This window comes from Lutra lutra, chromosome 3 (assembly GCF_902655055.1).
Source record: "Lutra lutra chromosome 3, mLutLut1.2, whole genome shotgun sequence".
Lineage (NCBI taxonomy): Eukaryota > Metazoa > Chordata > Mammalia > Carnivora > Mustelidae > Lutra > Lutra lutra.
The window spans coordinates 43,702,699-43,725,716 of record NC_062280.1 but is presented as its reverse complement, the minus strand read 5'-3'; the positions used below and the strand labels follow the sequence as shown (position 1 = coordinate 43,725,716).

Here is a 23,018-nt window from a genome sequence, read left to right as displayed (position 1 = left end):
GTTGAGGCTCTGGGATGTTTTCAAGTACAAAAACACGTCCATATAGATTCATGGAATTTTGGGCTTCCTTTTGAAGAGTAAAATGTCAAGGCTAAGAATTCAGGAGCTAATTTTTTTTTAATTTCTTTTCAGCGTAATAGTATTCATTGTTTTTGCACCATACCCAATGCTCCATGCAATACGTGTCCTCCCTAATACCCACCACCTGGTTCCCCCAATCTCCCACCCCCCGCCCCTTCAAAACCCTCAGGTTGTTTTTCAGAGTCCATAATCTCTCATGGTTCACCTCCCCTTCCAATTTCCCTCAACTCCCTTCTCCTCTCCATCTCCCCATGTCCTCCATGTTATTTGTTATGCTGAACAAATAAGTGAAACCATATGATAATTTTTTTTAATGAGATTGCTTTTTGTGCTGGTGCTTGCTTTTTTAAAATAAGGTCCTTATAATGGGGCACCTGGGTGGTTCAGTCAGTTAAGCATCTGACTCTTGATTTCAACTAAGGTCATGATGTTGGGGTCATGGGATTGAGCTCTGTGTTGGGCTTCACACTGGGCATGGCCTGCTGTAGATTCCCTTTCTTCCTCTCCCTCTTCCCCTCACACCCCCACTTGCACATGTGTGCTCTCTCTCTCTTCCTAATATATATGTGTGTGTGTATATATATATATATATATATTTAAAAACATTGAAATATATATATATACATATATATATAACTTTGAAATATATATACTTATATATATATAAATGTTATTTTCAATATGAAATTCACACTGGCCATGGCCTGCTGTAGATTCCCTTTCTTCCTCTTCCTCTTCCCCTCGCACCCCCACTTGCACATGTGTGCTCTCTCTCTCTCTTCCTAATATATATGTGTGTGTGTGTATATATATATATGTGTGTATATATATATATATATTAAAAAAACGTTGAAATATATATATACATATATATATAACTTTGAAATATATATACTTATATATATAAATGTTATTTTCAATATGAAAATATTTTCAATAACATTGAAAATATTCATTTAAATAAATGAACAAATAATAAGGTCCATATAATGCTCCTATAATCACATGGACTTGAATGTCACAGGTGGATTTCATGGGCCAGATCTGTCTGGAAGCCAAGGAGTCCAGGCACAAGTAGGTTCTGCTGCCCTGCACTCCAGGGTCTGGCCAGCCTCTCTACTTGGGTAACCCTTGAGATTCTCAATCACAGCTCCACTCTGTCAGAATTCTCTGAGACAGCTGCTTAACCTGTGAACTGACAGGGAGGCCCTGGGCCTCCTTGAAATGGGTGGGTGGGTGGGTGGTTGGGTAGCAGTTCAGGGGACAAGGCCCCAGGCCTCCCTGCAGGAAGTGTCTTCTTGATTTAAATGTTACATGATTTAAAGGTATTGGTTTTAAGAGAAGCACACACAGCAGCACAGACACCTGTGGAACACGGAAGTCTCCACACAGTGGAACAAACACTTTGTAGAAAACCTAGTTAAAGCAGTTTTAAAATCTATTTTATTTCAAGAGAGGGAGAAAATGAGGGCAGGTTATAGTGATCAGTCCCGGGAGCCATGGAGGCCAGACTTGGCCATCTGTTTCCTTTAATGAGCACCTCGCTGCTTCCCATTGGGTCCAAGATGCTCAGACCCTTGCTTCAGTTTGTTCATCAGAACCAGAGAATTAAGCTGTCTGCAGCAGAAAATCAAACTTCATCTCAAAAAATGACGTTAAAAGATATTCATATCCATGGTAAGCAGCCTAAGAGATGACCTCTGGTAACCTCACCCTTTGCTCCTCATAATGTCCTCCCCTTGAGTGGAATCTGTACCTAAAACTTTCCTTCTGAAGGAAAAGCAATGGCAGAAGGGATGGGGATGGAGTGTCACTGCCTTCTTGCCCGCCTCTCTAGCCCTCTGTCTTGCTCTGTCTCTCACTGCTCTGAGAAAAGTCAGTTGTGAGTTGACCAGGGGAGAGGCCCATGAGGGAAGGAAACAAAGGCCTCAGTCCAGGAGCCTGGGAAGAACTAACTTCTGCTCACAGCCATGGGATGACCTTGGACGTAGATTCTCCCCCAGGTGAGCCTTCAGATGAGACTGGAACCCCAGCTGATGCTTGGTCTGTAGCCTGGTGGGAGATCTTGAGGCAGGGACCCCCAGCACAGCCACACCTGGTCCCTCCCCATAGAAACAGTGACCACATAAACATTTGCTGTTTCCATCATGAAGTTCTGATGTAATGTGTTAGGCAGCGATAGATAATATGTATCAGTTACTTTTATAATGATTTAGAGACATTTCAGCCATCATAAATCCTCTTGTAGTAACATTGTATGGGATCCCAATAACACTGAAGTTTTATAACAAACTTGATGAATGTTTGATATAACAATTAATTGCTTTTAATTGGGGAGTTCTGTCCTTTGTTGTACAAATACAATTTTAAAATACTGATGATTTTTAAAAATTCAAAATTGCTTAAACTGCTGAGCTTTTCTTCTGATATCTTATTTGTCAAGGATATGTTATAGCAAAACGGGACATTTTCAGTGAAAAGATACAGTGAAAAGTGAATTAAGCTATTAACAGAGAGGGAGGCATATATGTCCACATACATCCTCCTTTTTCCATCACATTCCTTCCTCTCCCCATTCTGGTGGTGGTTTCATGGGTATAGGGAGTCAGAACTTACCAATCTGTACACTTCATGTGTCTATATATCAATTATACATCAATAAAGCTGTTAAAAATGTAATGGCGTTGTATCAGCAAGGATATCTGTGTTTTTAGCTCTTAAAAGGAGCATGTTTTTCTGTTATCCAAATGTCAAAACCCAGTCTTCCCTTCGATAACCTTGTCCTCGGACTACCCACTCTCCTGCTCACAATCTAAAGAAAACTTAGCTTTGTCCATTGTAGGTAACTCAGTGTCTTCTGGTTTGAAATAGTCTCTTTCAGGTGAATTGTATTTGGAGTCCATTCAAATGCCTATCAGGAATGTTGGGCCACTTTTCTTCCCCTTATGGCATCTGACAACAAAGGGAGGTTAAACCCTAACTTCACCAGTTGGGGGCTGGACCAAGAGTGAATGACGTCTGAGCACATGCTGTTGTCCCTGCCTTGGCCAGCCACGGAGGCGTGAAGTTAGTTATTTGGTCCAACACAGCGTGGCCAACCCACCTGGTCCTTGGGGGGGCTTCCTTCCACAGCCTGTGATTTCTGCCACATGCCCCCAGTCACTGGGCACCCACAATCCTGGCCTCTTATTTCTGAGTGCACACACCTTCACTGAGATACCAGTTCCCTCAGAAACCCCACATCCCCCAGGAACTCCACATCCCCCAGGAGCACAGCCTCAGGGCATGGACAGGCTCCTTCCAACCCTCATCCACCAATACCCGCCCTCCTCACCGCCATCTGAACCCCACCATCCCTGTCCAGCAAGAAGCTGCATGCCCAGGAAGACAAGCACGACCCAGATGTTCCTAGATTTTCTTCAGCCACTCTGGGGGTTCAACTGGAATCTCAGCATTCACCCCCTCCTTCATCAAGACCCCTACAGGGTGAGGCTCAAGGACACCGCCAGTGTCCCCATTCATCCACCTTCTCTGGCTTCCTCCCACCCCCTTCTGCCTCACTAACTTCTTGTTCAAGTTGAGACTCTTTAGGGTCCTTGAGGAGTCTCCCTCCAGAATTCCTCCCTGTCTTGTGCTTGAGTTCTGACTAGCCCTGCGCCCACCATTCCTGCCCCTGGAAGTTTGCATAATGATTAAGAGCAGAGGCTGGAGATCGCTATTTAGCCTTGGGCAAGTTGTGTGGCTTCTCTGGGGGTCAGTTTCCCCATCTGTGCTATGAGGACCAGACTCACCCCTACTCCATGGGGTTGCTAAGAAACGCAGGACACTTAGACCTGTACACCAGGCCATGACTGTTTCTACCGGCCAGTAGCCACCTGCTCGCTCAAGTGTCCCTCCCCCAGTCACATGGCAAGCCCTGGGGATGAGCCTGGTGCTGAGAAGTGTGTGAATTCCACGAGTAAGCAGTTATTCATGCAAGCCACGGTTCTGCAGCATTCCACTCTTATCCAATTACATGATTGTGTCCAGAGGAAATATACCTGGGGCGATTTTTTTTAATTTTATTTATTTATTTGACAGACAGAAATCACAAGTAGGCAGAGAGGCAGGCAGAGAGAGAGGGGGAAGCAGGCTCCCCGCTGAGCAGAGAGCCTGATGTGGGGCTCGATCCCAGGACCCTGGGATCATGACCCGAGCCGAAAAGCAGAGGCTTTAACCCACTGAGCCACCCAGGTGCCCCACCTGGGGCGATTTTGTACAATCATGGACATTTAGGTAGAAAGGCATAGTTTCAAAAGAATGGAGTCTTCTGATGAAATCACATAGGTTTATAATAAAATTCATTTTTACAGTGAGAAGGCTATGCCCCACGCTCAGTACCCTCAGTTACCAGGATCTTCCCTCCCCTCCTCTCAGGACTGTGGGGAATAAGTCTCCACAAATACGTCTACTATAAATGAAATGATGCTTTATGTTTTAAAGTCCTATTTACTGCTAGGCGACAAAACCAAGTTGAAAGCACTGTGTACAATTATAACCCAAAATAAGCTGAAATCTTTAAATATATACGTACATACACACATACATTCATACACATATTTAACTTATTAAGTGTATGTTTGTATATGCATGGAAATTTTCTGGAATGAGATAACACTGGAAACTGTTAGCATGGCTACGCCTAGGGACTAGCGTGGTAATGTTACTTTTTATTTTATATTCTGTGCTATTGGGAGTATTTTTTAACAAGTATTATTTTTATGATAAAAAGCTTCATGAAAAATATACTAAAAAGCAAAGAAAGAGAGCAATCAATTTGGGATAATTCAAAATAAATAATGAGAATTTTAAAACCCTAATTTTCAAAAAGTAGGTTAATGCAATACTTGCATAATACTCTTGGAAATCATCCTTTGATAAAAGAATTGGGAGACATGAGGCTGGCAGGAAATGTAAGTTGTGTTCCAGAAGGTTCATGGAGGACTTGGCGGGCCCTGGTGTCATCCTAGGAGGGGAACTTCCATTGTTCCAGGAGTTATGGGCTCCTCTGGAGACCCAGCCCTCACTGGCTGGTCCCTTGAGAATTTTTCATCCTGATGCCACTGGCCTGATGATTTGGAGGCCGGGTTAGAGCAGCTCCCACAGGTGTGCTGGGCATCATTCACAAAAACATAAAGATTCCTCTTTTTTTAAGTGATGTAAGGTCAAGGGCAAATTTATTTTCATAATTGGGTTACACTTATCTGATTGACTTTGATAAAAATCCTTTTCCTTGCTTTTTTAACAAAGACAAATAAAAAGCAAATACTGTCTTTGAAACCTGAAACATGATCAGTCCTTGGGCTAAATTCCAATAGGACACACGATGACAACTCGGAAAAGTTGCCAGAAGTAACAATTAAATTCAGGCTCCCAACAATTTAGAATACGTATGCTGAGCTTATTTAATCAGTCCTTACAGCTGCTAAATTATACTCGGATTTGTTTTGTAAGTCAATTTTTAAATTACTTTAAAGGAATCCTGGTTTGCCAACATTAAAAGTAGCACTTGCTTATGTAGAAAATGCACAAAATAGGGAAGAGTGTGGAGAGGAAAATTAAAATCATTCCTGACCTCAGCACACCGAAGTCGCTACTGTAGAAGTTCTTGGTAAATTTCCTCCTGTCTTTTTTCTCTCACATATATATTTTATTTCACTTTTATGACTTTTTAAAATTTTTCTGAAGTTAATCCTGGGTTCTCCCATGTCTTTAAAATATTTTCCAGAAGATGTTTTTAATGATTGCTTAGCATTCTACAGCATGGGTTTACTAGTGACTGAATTAATTACTTACTTTTTAATCTTTTGTCAAGTTGATAAAAGAAAAATGTTCTTGGTAATCTTTCCATTTGCACCTGTCTTCTTATGGGGGGAGGGGGCGTTGTGGGGAGTGTGAAACTCTTTTGGGTTTTGTCAGTCTGGCATCTCTTATGTGAACCACCCTGTCCTGTATGTTTCACTCTGTGATGTCATCTTTTTAAGTGATTTCTAAAATGGAGTCATCTGTGTTACTGATACTAAAGCTGTTTTGGACACATTATTATAATAATGACATGTCAGTTATCATTTGCCTTTGATTTTTTAGCTGGCCGCTAAGAAAGCTAGAAAGAGGAAGAAAGACACAGAAGGAGAGAAATCACACAACCGTTAAGAACCCATTGCCCACTTTCTGTGCCCTGGGAGCCTCTGAGCCCCACCCTGGCCACCTTGGACCAGGAAGTCACCACACCTGCCACATGCAGTTGTTGAGGGTGGCTAATGAGATGGCGCAGATGAAACACCTGGGCCCCATCAGTTTCTCTTTGAGGTTATGAATTTCATAGGTATTTTCCTATTTCAAATGAGATTTTCTCCAAATATCATTTCCTGTTATTATTTGTTGTATATTCTACTTACTTATATGTTTTTTTATTATAGAGGTATAGTTGACATAAAATGTTATATCAGTTTCAGTGTGCAACATAGGGACTCGACAAGTTGATACGTTACACAACACTCATCATGACTGTAGTCCCCACCCGTCTCCACCCATCCCCACCTGGCGTTATTACAATACTACTGTGTTCTCCGGACTGTGAGTGCTAATCTTATTTTTTTTTTAACTTTTATATCATATATATATATATATTTGCACCATCAACTAAGTGAACTCTCAGGTTATTTCTAATAGTCCTTTAGTTGATTCCTTTGGATTTTCTTGAATATGCAGTCATGGTAAAAATGTGGCTGATTCTCTCTCCCTGTCCCTGGAGTTACTCTTCCAGCTCCTTCCCTCTGGGGAGGCTCCAGGCTGACACTCACCTCCTGTGGTGTGTTTCCCTTCACTTCACACTTTATTCACACCAGTTGCCAAGAATCTTCTGGATAATGAGGCAGTTACGTTTTTGGTCCTTTGTAGAGGCTGAACTATTCAGAATAGCTGTTTTTGTCAAATATTGCAATCTTGGAAACATGATTTCAGCTGGTGGGCGCTTCACTTGTTCATCAAGGAAGCACCAGCTCCCTCCACCCAACCTTCCATCCCTCCTCACACCCCTGGGACCCTGCTCAAAGGTGGGCGCCTGTTGCCCAAGCTCACCACTGGCCTCCGTTGTAGTTAGAAACACTTGCTGACTGGATACATTCGGTGTATATTCATCTAAAATAATAACAATAATAATAACGGAGACTAACATTTATTGAGTGTTCATTCAGTCCCAGGAATTCCAAGTGCTGTACACATTAATTTAAACTGTGCATTAATTTGCTATTGCTCCTAAAACAAATGACACAAACTTGGTGGTTTCAACCAATAGAAATTTATTTTCCCCCAGTTCTGGAAGTTGGAAATGTGCAGTCAAGGGTGTCATCAGGGCGGTTTGCCCCCCCCCCCCCGCCCCTGCACCCTCTCCCATCAGCTCTAAGGGAGAGTCTGTTTCTCACCTCCTGCAGCTTCCAGAGGCGGCTGGCATCCCTTGGCTCGTGGTTGCGTCCCTTCAGTCTCCACTCTTCTGTGTGTCCCTAATCTCTCTGTGCTCCGATCTTGGGGGGACGCCTATTACTATGATTGCTTTTAGTGCCCACCCAGATAACCCAGGATAATCCCCCTGTCTCGTGATCCTTAATTTAACCCCATTTACAATAAAGACCCTATTTCCATGTAAGAGAACATTTACAGGCTCCAGGGGTCAGGACCCAGCACTTCGGGGAGCCGCTATTCAGCAGACCACACCACTCAACAGCTCTGAGATATGCACTCCTCTCCTTTTCATGGTAGCATTCTCGATGAAGGACAGAACCACACAGGTTTGTTCTAGAACAGTGCTTTACTCTAGACCTGCCCTGTCCCATCAGCCTTTCTGTTCTGTCCAGCGGAGTAGCCTAAGCCACATGTGGCTTTTGAACACTTACAAGGTAATTAGGGAGGGTCTGAATGGTTAATCTTATTTTATTCTAATAAATTTAGATTGAAGTTGAGATAGCCACATGTCACAAGTGACTACCATGTTGGAGAGCACTATCATGGGGACACTTGTCTTCAGAAAATATCTTGCTACAATTGCTATGTCTCTTGGCTTGGGATCCGTCATAAACTGTCACTGATGTTTCAAAATCCTTCAGTAAGCTTTATTTTAAAGTGTCATCAAGGGTCTCAGAAGAGCCCCGCTCCAGCGCCTCAGGGGTGTGAGAACGCTGAACCCCAGGGAGGCTGCCTGCTCACAGCCAGCCCTCGAGAGGGACTGTGGGCTCTGACCACCAAAGAACCGGCCCTCATGGGCATCAGGCCACCTGAAAACCAGGGCTGACCCCAGCCTTCGGGTCTTTGCAAATTGCAAATTGTCCTGTGACAGAGCATTGCCACTTCCTCGATATGTGGCAACTAGGCCCAAAGTGCAGCTCACCCTTCAGTACAGAGTGTAACACCCCAGATAGAGGGCTAGCTCTAGGATCGGCCCAGTGGCACTTCTCGGATTTTAGCCAACTCCTTTTAATCCACATACTCTTAAGGAATCTGCAAGAGATGTAAATTACATAGCCTTATTCCATTTTTTTAAGCCAACACACAGTCCAGAGGGATGGTCAAGAGGAAAGGCTTGGGATGATTTTGGTCCTCAGTGGGGTGGACATGGCTGGGAACGTAGTGGACAGGGAGTAGAGGTTGTGGACCCAGGCAACGTGGTTTCAACTCCCAGCTCTGGGACTTAAAGGCTGTGTGACCTTGAGCCAGTTACTTAAACTCTCTGGGCCTCCATTTCCTCATCTTAAAAGGAGAATCTTAATAACACCTAACTCACAGGTAGGATAAAATCGATTAATTCATATAAAATCCTTGGGGACACATGTGTGTCACGTGTTACACCCTCCATAATTATGTCAAGCATAGAGAAAGGCCATCATTTTCTAGACACAAAATTTGCAGTTTCTATTCCCGGGTGTGGGAAATTTATAATCCCAGCTGTGAGCATCTTTTTGAAATGCTGCATTGGAAATCTCCAGAGAGAGAGACTGGCTGGTGGTGGAGCAGGGAGAGGCAGGGCTGCCGGGGCTGGGGGTGGGGAAAACGTTGAGGGGATAATAACAGGGCAGGCAAGCAAGAATTAGACAGCACGGAATGTGCTTCAGATCCCCAGGGCAGAGCAGTGACATGTCTACAGATCACCAGCAAATGTGCATTCTTTCTGGAAGAAGTCTTGGAATGCTCTGTTTGGGTGGCGGGAGCTTTGTTTGCTTGTTTCATTTTTAAAGTTAAGATACCATTGAAATGCAGTAAAATTTGTCCTTTTGTGCACCGTTTTGCAGTTTAAGCTTTGTCACTTTAAGGTGTGTTAGGTCCTGAACATAGAGAACTTCTGTGTGGCTGAGTCCGGGCACCAGGAACTCACACTGGAGGAGAATCTAAAACTGGGGTGACCATGCTCACTGGCCAGCAGAGCCCCAGGCCATGAGCAGAAATTCGCTGAGGTTGAGTGGTTTGGATGGAGGCAGAACGCCCATTCCCTGCTGGCATGGGAAAGTGGAGGGCTGTCCGGGTCTCGCCCCGATCTGGTCTTTAGTGGTCCCCTTCTGGATATCCTAAGCCCTCAGGGCCACACCAGCTTCCACCATGATTCATTCCTTCAGACGCGGGTCTGTTTGTCTCGGCCTTTGTGGCTCTCCACTCTCCTACAGAAGAAACTGCACTAGGAGCTTCCCATGGGTGCTCTTCTGGAATCCCAGGGCTTAGAAAGTCTGCACCAGTGGTGCTCTCAGGGCCCGTGGCTCAGGAGAGGCAGGGCTTGAATTCATACTCAGGTCTCTGGATTTCAAAAACCACGATGGTCCCACACCCCTAAGTGTGTTTCCTTGTTCTGAGCCTTCCAGAAGCAGAAACCTTGTCCTGCATGCAGTGTCATCCTGTAGGAAAAGCTGACAGTTATGGGAGTCCACGGGGCTCACTCCATACTACCTGGAAACCCAGGGCTCTCCTTTCTGATTCCTTCTCTTTCCCCTCCTCCTAGACATCTGCACAGTGAGCATGGCAATGGTCCTGTGTAGGGAGAAGGCGGGAGAGGCACTGTGGGATTCTGGGGACCTGGCGTGCCCCAGTTATCTTACAGATTTCAGAGTGCGTTCTGAGAAGCAAGAAGTTGGCTAAAACCTAGGTATTTACTTGCAGAACTGAAACCCGGCGGTGTGAAGACTTGCAGAAACGCAAACTTCTTATAAAACCAGAACGGGTTTCAGGGCAGGGTTCAGAACTGGGGCCTCCGAGGATTTTTCAAGACGTCAAGAAGAAATCACTAGAAAGTACGTGGCAGACACCGTCTGGGTAGTAGGGCCCACAGCTGGTTCTTTCCTTTATACCCCTCCCTGGAGTTTCCTGCATGAAGCAGGAATAACTTCCAGAATGGAATATAGGAGGGAAAGGGTTGGTCACATCCAGGGAGGTGAGTGAGGAGCTCTTTATTTCAAATTTTATCATCAGTAAAACAGCACAGCTGAGGTCTAGAGAGAAGACGTGAACACATGTAGTTTGCTCAGACCAGGAGGTGAATAACATTTCTGCAATCTGTTTTGGTGGAAAATACATGCGGGTGAGCACAGGATGTAAGAAGAGGTGGGACAAGAAATTAAGTGCTCGGCACTACCAATCGAAGCCTCGGGGACAGGTGCACCCCCTGCGTGAAATCACGTGCATTGTGCCAGCTGTCACGCTAAATCAGCCAGGGGCTCTCGAGCTCTCGTGCTCCGTCCAGGTGCCAAGTCCTGTTAAAAGACAGGCCCTGAGGCTCTTTTGTGAATGCAGCAGACAGACACCCTTTCTGTGGGCTGGGGACGACTCCAGCTTATAACCCTAGCTCCCACTGCACCCTCCACTCTGCCATGCTTCTGTGTCTGTCCCACAAGACCACAAGCTTTTGGGGGGTGGGACAGTGATGTCTTGCCCTGGTCCTTTTCCAGCCAAGCACAGGGCCTGGGATTCAACAGATGGAATACATGAGTCGAGCTGAGCTCATGGGCAGGGAATACCGAAGGTCTAACTAAATATTGTCACTAATATGGGGCCAGACTGCGGGGGAGCTCATACTGGAGGCTGCGTCAGAATTAGCTGGAAAGCCTGTTGGAACACAGGTTGCTGGACCTCATACCCAGAAGGACTTGGGTGGCAACTGAGAGCCTGCATTTTTTTTTTTAATTTTAATCACCTCCTAATCTTTTTACTTTATTACTGTGTGTGTGTGTGTGTGTGTGTGTGTGTGCGCGCGCGAGCACGCGCCTGCGCCGCTAAAAACCCTTAAGATAGAATCTACCGTCTTAGCTAACATTTAAGTATATAATGCGGCATTGTTAACCATAAGCATACAGCTAGACCTACAAGAAGTGCTGGGCCATAGACCCGAACTTTGTACCCTTTGACTAATAGCCACGCCGCTCCTCCCTAACCCCTCCCCTGACAACCACCATTTAACGCTCACAGGAATTCCCTTCACCTGTGACACCAGCTGTGTGCATTTTCCACATGTGGAGCACTTTTCCTCACCACCAACCAGGTCCCCCATAACTCAGCACAGCTTAGACGCGACCCGAAGACCACACCGGACCCCAAAGACCGAGGGCCGGGTCCTACGAGACCGCTTCTGCTGCAGATGTCCGTCACGGGTCTCGGGCTGTCCCCTTTATTTCTGATTGATTAGCTCTAAGTTGGGGTTCCCACGACTCCCGCCTTGGGTTCAATGATCTGCTAAAAGGGCTCACAGAACTCAGGGAAACACATGTACTGGTCTATAATGAAAGGAGACAGGTGACCATCTGAATGGAAGAGATGCAGAGGGCGAGGAGTAGGGAAGGGGAGGCCCCCAGCCCCCAAGCGTGTTCACCAACCTGGAATATCTCCAAACCCCATGCTTTGGGGATGTTCACGGAGGCTTCATCATGTAGGCATGACTGATCATTAACTCAGTTTCCATCCTTTCTCTGCTTTCTGGGGAGCAGAGAGTGGGACTGAAAGTTCCAAGCTTCGCATGGCTCCGTCTTCCTCAGGGTGAGCCCCCTATTCAGCTACCCACCAGACATCGTTTCAGTGGAACAAAAGATGCTCCCATCACCCAGGGATTTACGAGCCCCTGTGTGAGGAAGTGGGGTCAAAGAATAATTACTAGAACAAAGGATGGTCCTGGTGCTCCGATCACTCAGGAAATGACAAGGGTTTTAGGAGTCTGTGTGAGGAACTAAGGGCAGAGACATATATATATTTCTATTATTTTAGTGTGCCCCCCACACACATTGGGCCTTACTATATCCTTGTTTGAGAAATGTCTTTTCAGTTCCTTTGCCCATTTTTTAATCAGTTTTTTTTTTTATATTGGGTTTTTGGAGTTCCTCATATATTTTAGATGTCAACCCTTTGTCAGATATATGGCTCGCAAATATTTTCTCCCATTTTATCAGTTGCATTTTCATGTTGTTGACCGTTTCCTTTGCTATACAAAAGCTTTTTAGTTTACTACAATCCCACTTGTCTAGTTTTGCTTTTGTTGCCTGCGTTTTTGGTGTAGACTTTGAGTTTCTAACGAGCTCTGGGTGATGTTGAAGTCCCTGCCCCGGGACTGTACTTGGAGTAGCCCTGGGCCCAAATTATGGCCACACTGGTCACTCCGTCTAGAGAAGGGGACTATGTAGGAAATCACCTGAAGGAGGGGCAGAGCACTACTGAAAAAATTAAAACCAATATTATCCCTGGAAAGTGAAAGCCCGCAAGTCTACCGACTGAGGTCACTAACTTCGAAAGCCAGATGACTTTAGAGCCATCCACTTTCCAGTGCTTAATACACCATAACCAAGGACAGGCTGAGTGTTCCTTGGATAGAGAGCCCTTTGGTTTGACTTAGCTCACTCTTACTTTCTATGTCCTATGGTGACATGTGTCAACATGTATGTGTTGTTTCAGATGGAAATCATCCTGACTTCGTGCTTCACAAATCCGTATTTGCCACTTAACCAAGCAAGGTCAGAGAATTTTCAGAATTAATCTTTATGCCCTAAAGCTGCCCTTTTCTAGAATTCGTTCTGCTGCTGTCTGTAACTGATTATTTGTTTTTAAAAGTGGCACCTAAGAAATGAGTTGAGAGCATACGCATCTGTTTTGCTAACTTACACTTTTGCTCCTACAACTACCCTCCGAGGCTTCCTGGAGTCTTGGGATAGACAAGAGAATGCCTGACTCCTTAAATGAGGAAGGGTTGGCCGGTGAACAACTCTGGGGTTTTGAAGTAGGAGTGCGTGGACAGAAACTGGCAGCTGCCTATTTAAATGGGAAATCTCGGCTTTCCTTCCTAGAGTGCTTCGCTCTTGCCTAGGTATCCACTTCTCTTTACAAAAAAATATTTAAGCCAGAAAAGTGAAAGTAAGCTGTATATGTCATCTTCTCAACCAAAGAGTAATCAAAATAGTAAATTACGTGATCACTAATATATTGTCTCTTTTGCTCAAATAAGAATGGACAGAGAGGGCTGCCTGGGTGGCTCAGTTGGTTAAGCGGCTGCCTTCTGCTCAGGTCCTGGGTCCTAGGATTGAGTCCTGCACTGGGCTCCTTGCTCAGCAGGGAGCCTTCTTCTCTCTCTGCCTCTGCCTGCCACTCTGCCTGCTTGTGCGCTCTCTCTCTCTCTCTCTGACAAATAAATAAATTAAAAAAAAAAAAAGAATGGGCAGGGGGTAGGTCAGGGAGCTTCCCATAGGATTCAAGCATGAGCAAAGGTATTACTTTCAAATCAAGAAGGAAGTTTCCATCTTGAGTGATAACTCTTATAATATCCCACTAATAAGTAGAAACATCAATGAATAAATCAGATTCTGTGATGTGCCACCATGAAACTGCCTTGCTTTGCACACTCCTTTTTCCTTCTCTCCTTTGAGAAATGGTGAACCCCTCAGTTTCCCAAGGAGGGCGATGGTAATTAAGTCCATATGCAGCCAATTGCCTTTATTGAGTGTAAGTGAATTTATAGGCAGCAAGTGACACTTCTGGAGGCTTCTGTGCAGTGGCACAAGCTGCTTTCTTTAGAACACGGGAGAAATTTATGAGCCTGCTGACATTAATGGAGGTAGCTGGATGACTTGGGGGGGTGGGCGGCCGGAAGCCCCTCCATCCATATATTTTTCATACTTGATGAAACACAGATAAATCTCTGTCCTGGGAGTCTGAAATGGTGGGACCCATTGAAGCCCAGTGTCAGACCTCAGGGGAAATATTTATCATTTTAGTAGTTCTGCTTTCTAAATCACTGCAAACTCTGGGGCTGGTCATTTTCATGTTTGTGCAAGACTTTTTGACAATATGCATAAATTTTTAATAGGCCTTCACTTTACCAAGAGTTCTGTACCTCACATTCGCTAACTGAAAGATATAATAAGGCACGGGTGTTTTTCTCCTTAAGCTTCCTCCATAAAAGCATACAAAGTCAGATGGCTACATCAAATATATTTTTATAAGAAAGTAACATTAATCATGGAGTAGATTCCGTAAGAAACTAACATTGCCTTTCTTTTCCCACTTCCGTCACATATAAATCATAGAGTTTCTAAAGCTGAAAGGAACTTTAGAAATGATCTAAGAGGCACACCATACTTATTTTATAACAACTGAAGGCATAAACCTAGTTCAGCTACACCGTGTGGCTGAGGAAAGAAAAGAGGTCCCACCATGACGGAGTGCGTTGCTGGGCCACACAGCTAACCGGCACAGCGGCCTGGCTTCCTTCATTTCCAGGAAACAACTGTCTTTGCGATGCCTCTAGCCACCAGATGCTGCTTTACTGTGTCTAAAGCTTTATTTTACGTTTTTATTACTGGAACTTCAACCGATCGTTGCTTCCCGTCACCATGAGCTCAGTCCACATGGGTCCTGAAGGTTCTGGAGTTGCTCTGGGTTAGATTCTGCGTGGGCAAGTCCCTGAAACTTGCCAAGCCTCAGTTTTCTCTGAAAACCACTGACAAAAATAAGAGTATCTACCTTATAGGACTGTTGGAAGCAGTACACAGACGATGGTATCAAGTTCCAGGCACATAAGTGTTAATGACTACACTACTATGGAAGGTTCTTTACAACTCATTTCGCTACTTTTACCAGATCCGGTTACCCAGAAATGACACTGCATTTTCAATGACTAGAGGTTGTCACCTATAGTGAAAGATTAGGGTACGGGGAAGATTAGCAGCAGCCAACATGGGGAATGGACCTGTCAGCTGGGGGCCGAGGACATCGCCCTTTCCTGCTGGAAAGGCCATCAAACTTGAAGTAGTCTCCCCTGGTTCCATGAAATCATCAGCTTTGTCTAGCACACACTCCATCTTGAGGCTGACTTTGGTTACATCATAGAGTACAATCATCTGAAACAAGAGGGGGAAAAAATCCTGGACAGGAAGAGCTGATAGAAGCTACCCCAGCGGGCTCCCTGCCCCCCTGTTCTATCCCACCTCAACAGCCGGAGGCACAGGACCCAGGCCTGCCTTCCCGAACCTTCTGTCTCCCTGGCAATCTCATCTGGGCACATGGTTTCCATCCCATCCAGGCTTCATTGACTTGCAAATGTGAGTCCTCAGCCCCAAGAGACATGGAGATACGGGTATCCAGGGGACTTCCTAGGCTCTACATGTCCAGACCCTCGCTCCCTCAAAGCTGCACCCACACAGCCTTCCCCATCCCAGCATATGGAGAACCCACCCTGCCATGACCGTGACACCTCTCCTCTCTGCCCAACTTCTAGTCCATCAGAAAATTCCGTTGGCTTTGCCTTCAGAATATGCCCCTAACCCACCCCCTTTTCAGGCCTCCATCTTCGCTGCCACTGGGTCTGGTGTGTGCCACACCAGCCCCAACCTAGACTGCATGGCCTCCTAACTCATCCCTGCAATCGCCCTTGCCCCCCCAGATCTGTTTCAGCATGACAGCATTCACTGTCTACTGCTGCTAACGGATTCCTCCTGCTCACAAACTTAGAGGCTGGAAACCACACCCATTGAGGGTCTCACCACCACAGTGGATCAGGAGTCTGGGCTGCAGGAGCCCAACAAGGCTGCAGACAAGGTCTCGTCAGTGTTCAAGCCCTATGGCTGCCGGCAGCACGCATTTCCTCATGGGCTGCCGTTCCAGGAGCCTCGGTGCTTCCTGGCCATTGGCTGGAGTCACCCCCAGGTCCTGGCTAGGTGGGCCTCCTGGTCTGGCAGCGGACCCCATCAATGCAAGCAAGGGAGAGAGTCTGGGAGCAAGGTGGCAATTAAAACTGCATAGAACAATCATAGAACAATCAGAGAAGTGACATCCAGTCGCTGTGCTTGCTGCGTCCTATTGGTTACAAGCCAGCCACCAAGTCCCACCCACACTCAAGGGGAAGGAAACACACAGTGGCATGAACACAGGTACTGCGTTCAGTCTGCTCACCACAGAGAGGAAGAAACATCCTTTAAAACCCTCAGGCGGGTCATGACCCAGCAGCAGCTTCCTTCGCACTCCTGGCCTCACTGTCCTGCGGCATTGACCCCGACCCGCAGCTCCCAGATGCCCAGATCAGACCCCAGACACCTCCCTCCATAGAGCAGGTGCTGTGAGGACTCTACCGGAGCCCCCGCCCTAGGAATTCTCGCTCCCAGACCTGTCCCAGCAGGATCTGGGAGAGAGGAAGTTAGAGGCATGCAATTATGGTGCTGATTCCTCATTCTGTAGGATTTTTTTAAAAATCACATGTCATGATTTTCTTCTTGTTGTCCATCTCCAACCTGTTTGTGTTTTGACTTTTGTCTCTGGCTCAGTTGTTATGTCAAAGAGTACTTTTAGATTTCCAAGTGGCTTGAAATCAGACCACAAGTGTTTATTCCCACAAACATAAAAAATTAAGTGGTAGGAAAATTCAATATTATGTATACCCATAAAAGCAATATGATCATCTCAGTTCATTCAGAGAAACCATTTCATAGCATCAATACCTACTTCTTATTTTAAAATTTAAAAATGGAAAGGCAAAGACTAATTCCTGGCATAATGAAGTGTAGGCTGAATAAAAACAAAGACCTTTGTATCTTCTATTTGTTGTTTTCTCCCAGTGCCTAGAACAGTGTCTGGCACATAGTAGATCCTTAATAAATAAGCTCCAAATCAGTGAATAAATAAGTAAATGAATGAATGAAATATCCAGTATTCTTTAAAACAAAATAAAGCCCTGCACTTAATGAAGAAACACTGTAGGCCTTCCCATGAAAGGAGAGGACCGTATGGATGACTTTTGCCCCTAATAATCATAGAAATTGTTTTCAGTAGGATGACATGAGAAAGAAATGAGAATAAATATTTTAAAGAAAGTAACAAAATGTATTTTTTTAAATCGATGATAGACTAAAGATGAAAAAAAAATCTGTGAAAATTTAAGAAGTCCATAAATGTTAAAAGGATGGAACGAAATGAGACTTGAATAAATGGCCAAATAGTCCACTTTCCTGGTTAAATGGAAAGAGGACACGTCTGCTCTAGGTAATTTATAGAGAGACTGCTATTCCAATTAAAATCTAACAGGATTATTTATTGAACTTGAAAACATAATTATTGAAACCATTAGGATTAACACAGGAAGAGAAGAAGAACAGGAAGGACAAATGGCGTTGTGTTTCCAAGTATATTATAAAGAAAAATAAAATAAATATATTATACTGATATGAAAACAAAAAAACATAGATTAGTAGAGCCAAGCAGAGAGCCCAGGCACTGACAAACAGATGGAAATAAATAGTGTATGATAAGTAAAAAGTCATAGAATACAAACAACATAGTTGCAATAATTGGATTGATTTAATTATTAAGGTCAAAAAAGATTGGAAAGCAGGATGGAGAATTTAGCCCTCCTAGAGATAGGTCACAATTTTCTAACAGAAACAAAAATATTGTCAAAGAAAATTGGACTGATTCTACTGTACAATTCACAAAGTCTGTATAAATCCATGCCCAAGATAAGACATAAAAGGAAACCAACCAAATATGACATTTGTTTTTATTGGAATTTATTTTCATTTATTGTTTTATTTAATTATCAACATAATTCCCATATGCTATAGCAAGGAGTACAATATTAAAACATACAGGGAAGAGCTTCTTGGCCTTCCTCCCTCCAACCCCACAGCTGTTTGTGACCCCAGCTCACCGCACTGTGTCCCTGTTGACTGGTCTCCACACACCTGCAGACAGAAACACACACCCATGAGGCTCTCTTCCTCCCTCTTCCTTCTATAACACATATCACTTCCCAGCCTGTTCTTTCTCCTTGATATTCTACCATTAACATCCCCGCTATTCCTATAGAAACAGATTAGTCTTTGTGAGGGCTGAATTTATTCATCCATACAAGTGTTTACAAAGTGCCCGCTGTGAACAGGTAAAGAACAGATGAAGTCAGGTCCAGAAGCTGAGTCCCACCACGAGGCCTTACCATAGTTATAGAACAGTTCCCCAGTGGGCGATTATTTGTGGGATTTTATTACAGATTTTATTATTTACAGTTTTTACTAGTACAAATGGCACATCACAGAGTACCTCTGCTTTCATTTCTGTGAAGAGTCATAACAGAGGAACTGTTGGGGCAAACAACGTGGGAAGTGTTTAGAGCCCACACGACAGCAATAGTAGTAGGAATCCCTTATCTAAGGGATCATGCAAACACAGCGAGTGATTGTGATGAGCAGGGGTGCCCTGGGCATCCAGGCAGAAGTCCAAGCTGGAATCCAGGCTCTTCCCATAAGGAAGCATTTGCCTTAGGATAAGTCACTTAAACCCTCGAGTTTCCAAATGTCCTCCTTTGCAAAATGGAGAGAAATGCTCATCTCGCAGAATTTCTGTAAGGAAAAAATGAGAAAGTACCTTTGGAAAGGCATGTGTGAAAATGCGTTGTAAACATTCGTGCAACAAGCATATGAGCTGTTAGAATTTCTGCTACATGAGTGGATCCAAGAAATGAGGAGACACACATGCACGGGGTGCAGAGCAAAGTGTCAACTTCACTAGCAGCCAAAGAAACTCAAATTCACATCTGGCTTCCGTTACACTCAAACGGGTCACAACCCATCATGGCAATATGATGAAGGCATTAGAGGAAGGAGAGAGCTAACCTATTGGTGCAACAGGTGAACGGTTCACCAGAGAAGCCGGTTGGAGAGGGGGGTTCCCCACGGGAGGAGTGGCCAGAGTCAGGGTCGGGTCTCTTTTCTCGTCTCTTCACCCAGAGCTTTCTATCAGCAGCAGGTCTCTGGAGATCTTCAGGAGAACCAACATACAGCCAGGAGGGGAGCGTGCCCCATGCCCTGGGGTAATCTCATGGATAAAATTTAGCATGAGGAAATATTTAAAATAATATTTGTAAGATCTGTCAGTACACATTCTGTGGTTATTTCAGGTATGGAAATAACCACCCAAATGTCCTGGAACAGAAACTGAGACAATAGCTCATTGATCACATTTTCTTCAACACACTGGGCTCCCAGCTGACAGATCTTTTTTCCTTTTTTCATTTCCTGGTGCGGGAAGATGGAGCCACGTGGCATGTTTGGGTGTGAATTCTCTTCTTTTTGGGGTGTGACCAGGGGGCTTTTCCCAGTGCACTGCCATCACCCCTGTCCTCCCTGCTGCCATCACACTGCTTGCCCACCAGGGGTGGGGGGTTATACCGAATTGTAACTCTTCCATTGAAGATAAGGAAACACGGGCATCCTGTGAGAAGCCTCTGACTTTCCCAAACAGGTGGGTGTAGTTAGCAGGAAATGCCCAAGTGAAACGTGAACTTGGGTGACCTGAACTTGGTTGGATCAGGGCATGGGAGCTCCAGACAGGCCAGGTTGGCCCTTCAGCATCCAAGAGGCAGTTCTGTGCCCCAGTTCCAGCCCCTGCCTCCAGACTCTGGCGCCCTGGTGGAAACAAATTTCAGGCACAATAAGGAAAGGACAATACCATTGCCTGAGCAATCCAGATACCGGGCAAATGCTATTTGTACAAAGTGAAATATAGGATACTTCCCACCTCCCACTGTGGAGATGGAGAGTGGGCAGGAAGGGCCACTGGTCTCTGGGGAGAATGGCAGCTTGGGTCTCATGTGCCTCAGGCTGGAGCTCCTCTTAGCCATATCTGTAGGGCCCCAGACAGGGACTGGAAGAGAAATCACCACCCAAGGATTTGGGTGGGGGTTGGGGAGAACCAAGTGAGAACAGGTTAGGACCAAACAGTGGGATCGTTTGACACCTATGAAACCTACACGGAAGCTCAGTCAGGGGAGAGCAGGTGTGATGGGTGCAGACCTCACTTAGGAGCTGAGAGGATATTACCCTAAATATCTCTGATCGTGCAATACAGAGTCAAGAACCAGAATGACAGAAGAAGCTGGAAGGAAAGTCAGACCACCACAGCTGTCCAACTCTGGAACAACTAGAACGTACCGTCCCCTGAAGATTAATTCTCTGGCAGGGATGGGGACCTGGTGGCTCCTCGGCTTCCTTCTTTTGTACTATTCCTGGAGTAGTCCAGATTGAGAACTATGCAGGTGTCATTTGTTTTTGAAAACTGTAAGACAGTCCCTAGAGCTTGATCCATAATATATTCACCTCCAATGTTGGCGTTCAAATCTTTCTAAGTACTTTTAAGGACAAGATTCAATGTATCACCTAAAAAAAAAAAAGACTGTCTTTTGGAAATCAGATTTAATTTAATACAAATTAAATTTTGTCCCAAGAAGCTGAATTCTTGCTTTAAAATAAATGTGACCCCCATGGAATGTGCTGGCATTTGCGTGCGGGTGACTCGATGCTAAGACTCAGAAATATCTGACGAATCCAGTCTTCTCAAGCTCTGTATCCGGTTCTCAAGCTTCATGTTCTCGGACAGTTTCCCCCTTTCTTGCTTCTCCTTTTCCATCTTGCTCTGTAGACTTGGTGAACCGAGGCAGACGTCCCATGCACGGTCCAGGCCATCCTTCATGCCGCCACGGGCCGAGTCCCATTTTCTGCATCACTTGCTCCATTAGGTGGTGTGGCGCCGGTTGGAAGCCCCCACTTTTACCTTGCCTGTTGCAGCAACCGGAGGACAAATGTTGGGGTGGGTGTGGGGTGTGTGGGAAAGGCATTGCAGGGCAAGCTATGCATTAACTCGGCATGTCATCATTCTGAAATGATGAAATTTCAGAATAATCAAATGCCTTTGGGATCAAGTTTCAAAGTATAATTGAGGGAAAGCCATGATTTCCATAATGATGTACAGAGGCAGTGTGTCTAACACAATCCTTTTGCAGAGACTGTTGTGTTAACATTTAAGGAGAGAAGATCCCTGCGTCTATTAAAGGAATTTCCAAACTGCAAAGAGAAACCAAAGTAATTATCCAAAAAGTCACTGTTCTTCTCCACCCCAGATAGACCTACCTCAGCAAGGCCTTCGGCTATCAGACGGGAGGACACATATTTTATTTGGCCGAAAACTTTATTTTATGCAAGAGAGTCAGGAAAGGGGCACCTGGGTGGCTCAGTGGGTTAAAGCCTCTGCCTTTGGCTCAGGTCATGAACCGGGTCCTGGGATCAAGCCCCGAATAGGGCTCTCTGCTCCACAGGGAGTCTGCTTCCCCTTCTCTCTCTCTCTGCCTCTCTGCCTACTTGTGATCTCTGTCTGTCAAATAAATTAATTAAATATTTTTTAAAAGAGAGAGAGAGAGAGTCAGGAAAGACCTCAGATAGGATGACATGAGAGCGTGTGCTGTCTCTGTGGGCGAGCATGTCTCTGAGGAGGGAGAATCCAGGTAGACTGAGGAGAGGCTAGAAGTAGGTGAAAGGTGTTGGAGGTCCAGCCAGGGAGACAGCAGGGGACTCTTACAGAGGCCATTGCAAATGGAGGAACCATGTCATTTAATATCCAAAACAGAACACTTAAGAAGGAAAGGGGGTGCATTGTTAATTGCATAATGAATGAGACCTGTAAGCAGGGACAGAGGATAACCTAATTATACGGACATTGGTTTCACTTTGAGCAGGAGAATTGGCAGACTTGTGAGCAGAAACAGAGCATGATAGGGCTTCTGTTTTCAAAGGATCGCTCTGGCTGCTTTGAGGAGTATATTGGGAACTGGAGCTGTGGGGACTTCCTATTGGGATCCAGTACTTTGTAGGAAGGCATTAGAGATGGTGGTGGAGGGACCAGCACAAGCAGTAAGAGGTGGTCAGACGGCAGGTGTGATCAGAAGGTGGAGCCAGCAGGGTGGGCAGATGGATTGGACAGAGTTATGAAAGAGGAGAGCACGTGAGCAGGAGTCTAGGCTTTTGCCTCTGGAACAACTAGAAGAGTTCCCATTTTCTTAAACAGGGAAATGTGAGAGGAGGAGGAGGTTGGGGGGACAAAATGAGAACAAGAGTTGAGTCTGGGCCATCAGAGCCTGAAGAACTCACTGCATTTTGGAGGGGGTACTGGGCAGGCAGCTGAATATAGGTCTGTGGCGCAGGGAACAGACAAGCAGGAGACTGGGCATTGGGAGAGGTGAAGTCCGTCCGCAGTGCTGTTTGAAGCCACGAAACCGGATGAGACCCTGATGGGTGTGCACAGAAAAGAGCCTAAGGATGGAGTCCTGGGTCTCACAACACCTACAAGTGGAAAGATGAGGAGGCCCTGGCCCAGCAGGCTAAGCAGGTGGTCAGCAGGAGCAGGAGAGCATGGAGGGAATCCAATTAGCACTTCATTTCAGAAAGAAGGGACAGTGGAGGGCTCAAATATTGATTATAGGCCATCCAATCTAAGCTCCTTCTGTGTGAGGCAGAGGAGGGGTTGCCTAAAAAGCCAGAGGAGGGATGAGAGAGGTAGGAGGAAGCCAAGAAAGAAAACCTTCCAGAAAAGAGAATTAGGCCATCCAAGAGATCCAGAGAGAGTGGAATGGAATT

At 45.3% G+C, this 23,018-nt stretch overlaps 1 protein-coding gene across 2 annotated transcripts in view; it reads left to right on the top strand.

Annotated features, from left to right (window-relative positions):
* Positions 1–23,018, top strand: part of IQCA1 (IQ motif containing with AAA domain 1) — a 155,616-nt gene that overhangs the window by 40,898 nt on the left and 91,700 nt on the right. The gene's annotated exons all lie outside the window — the stretch shown is intronic.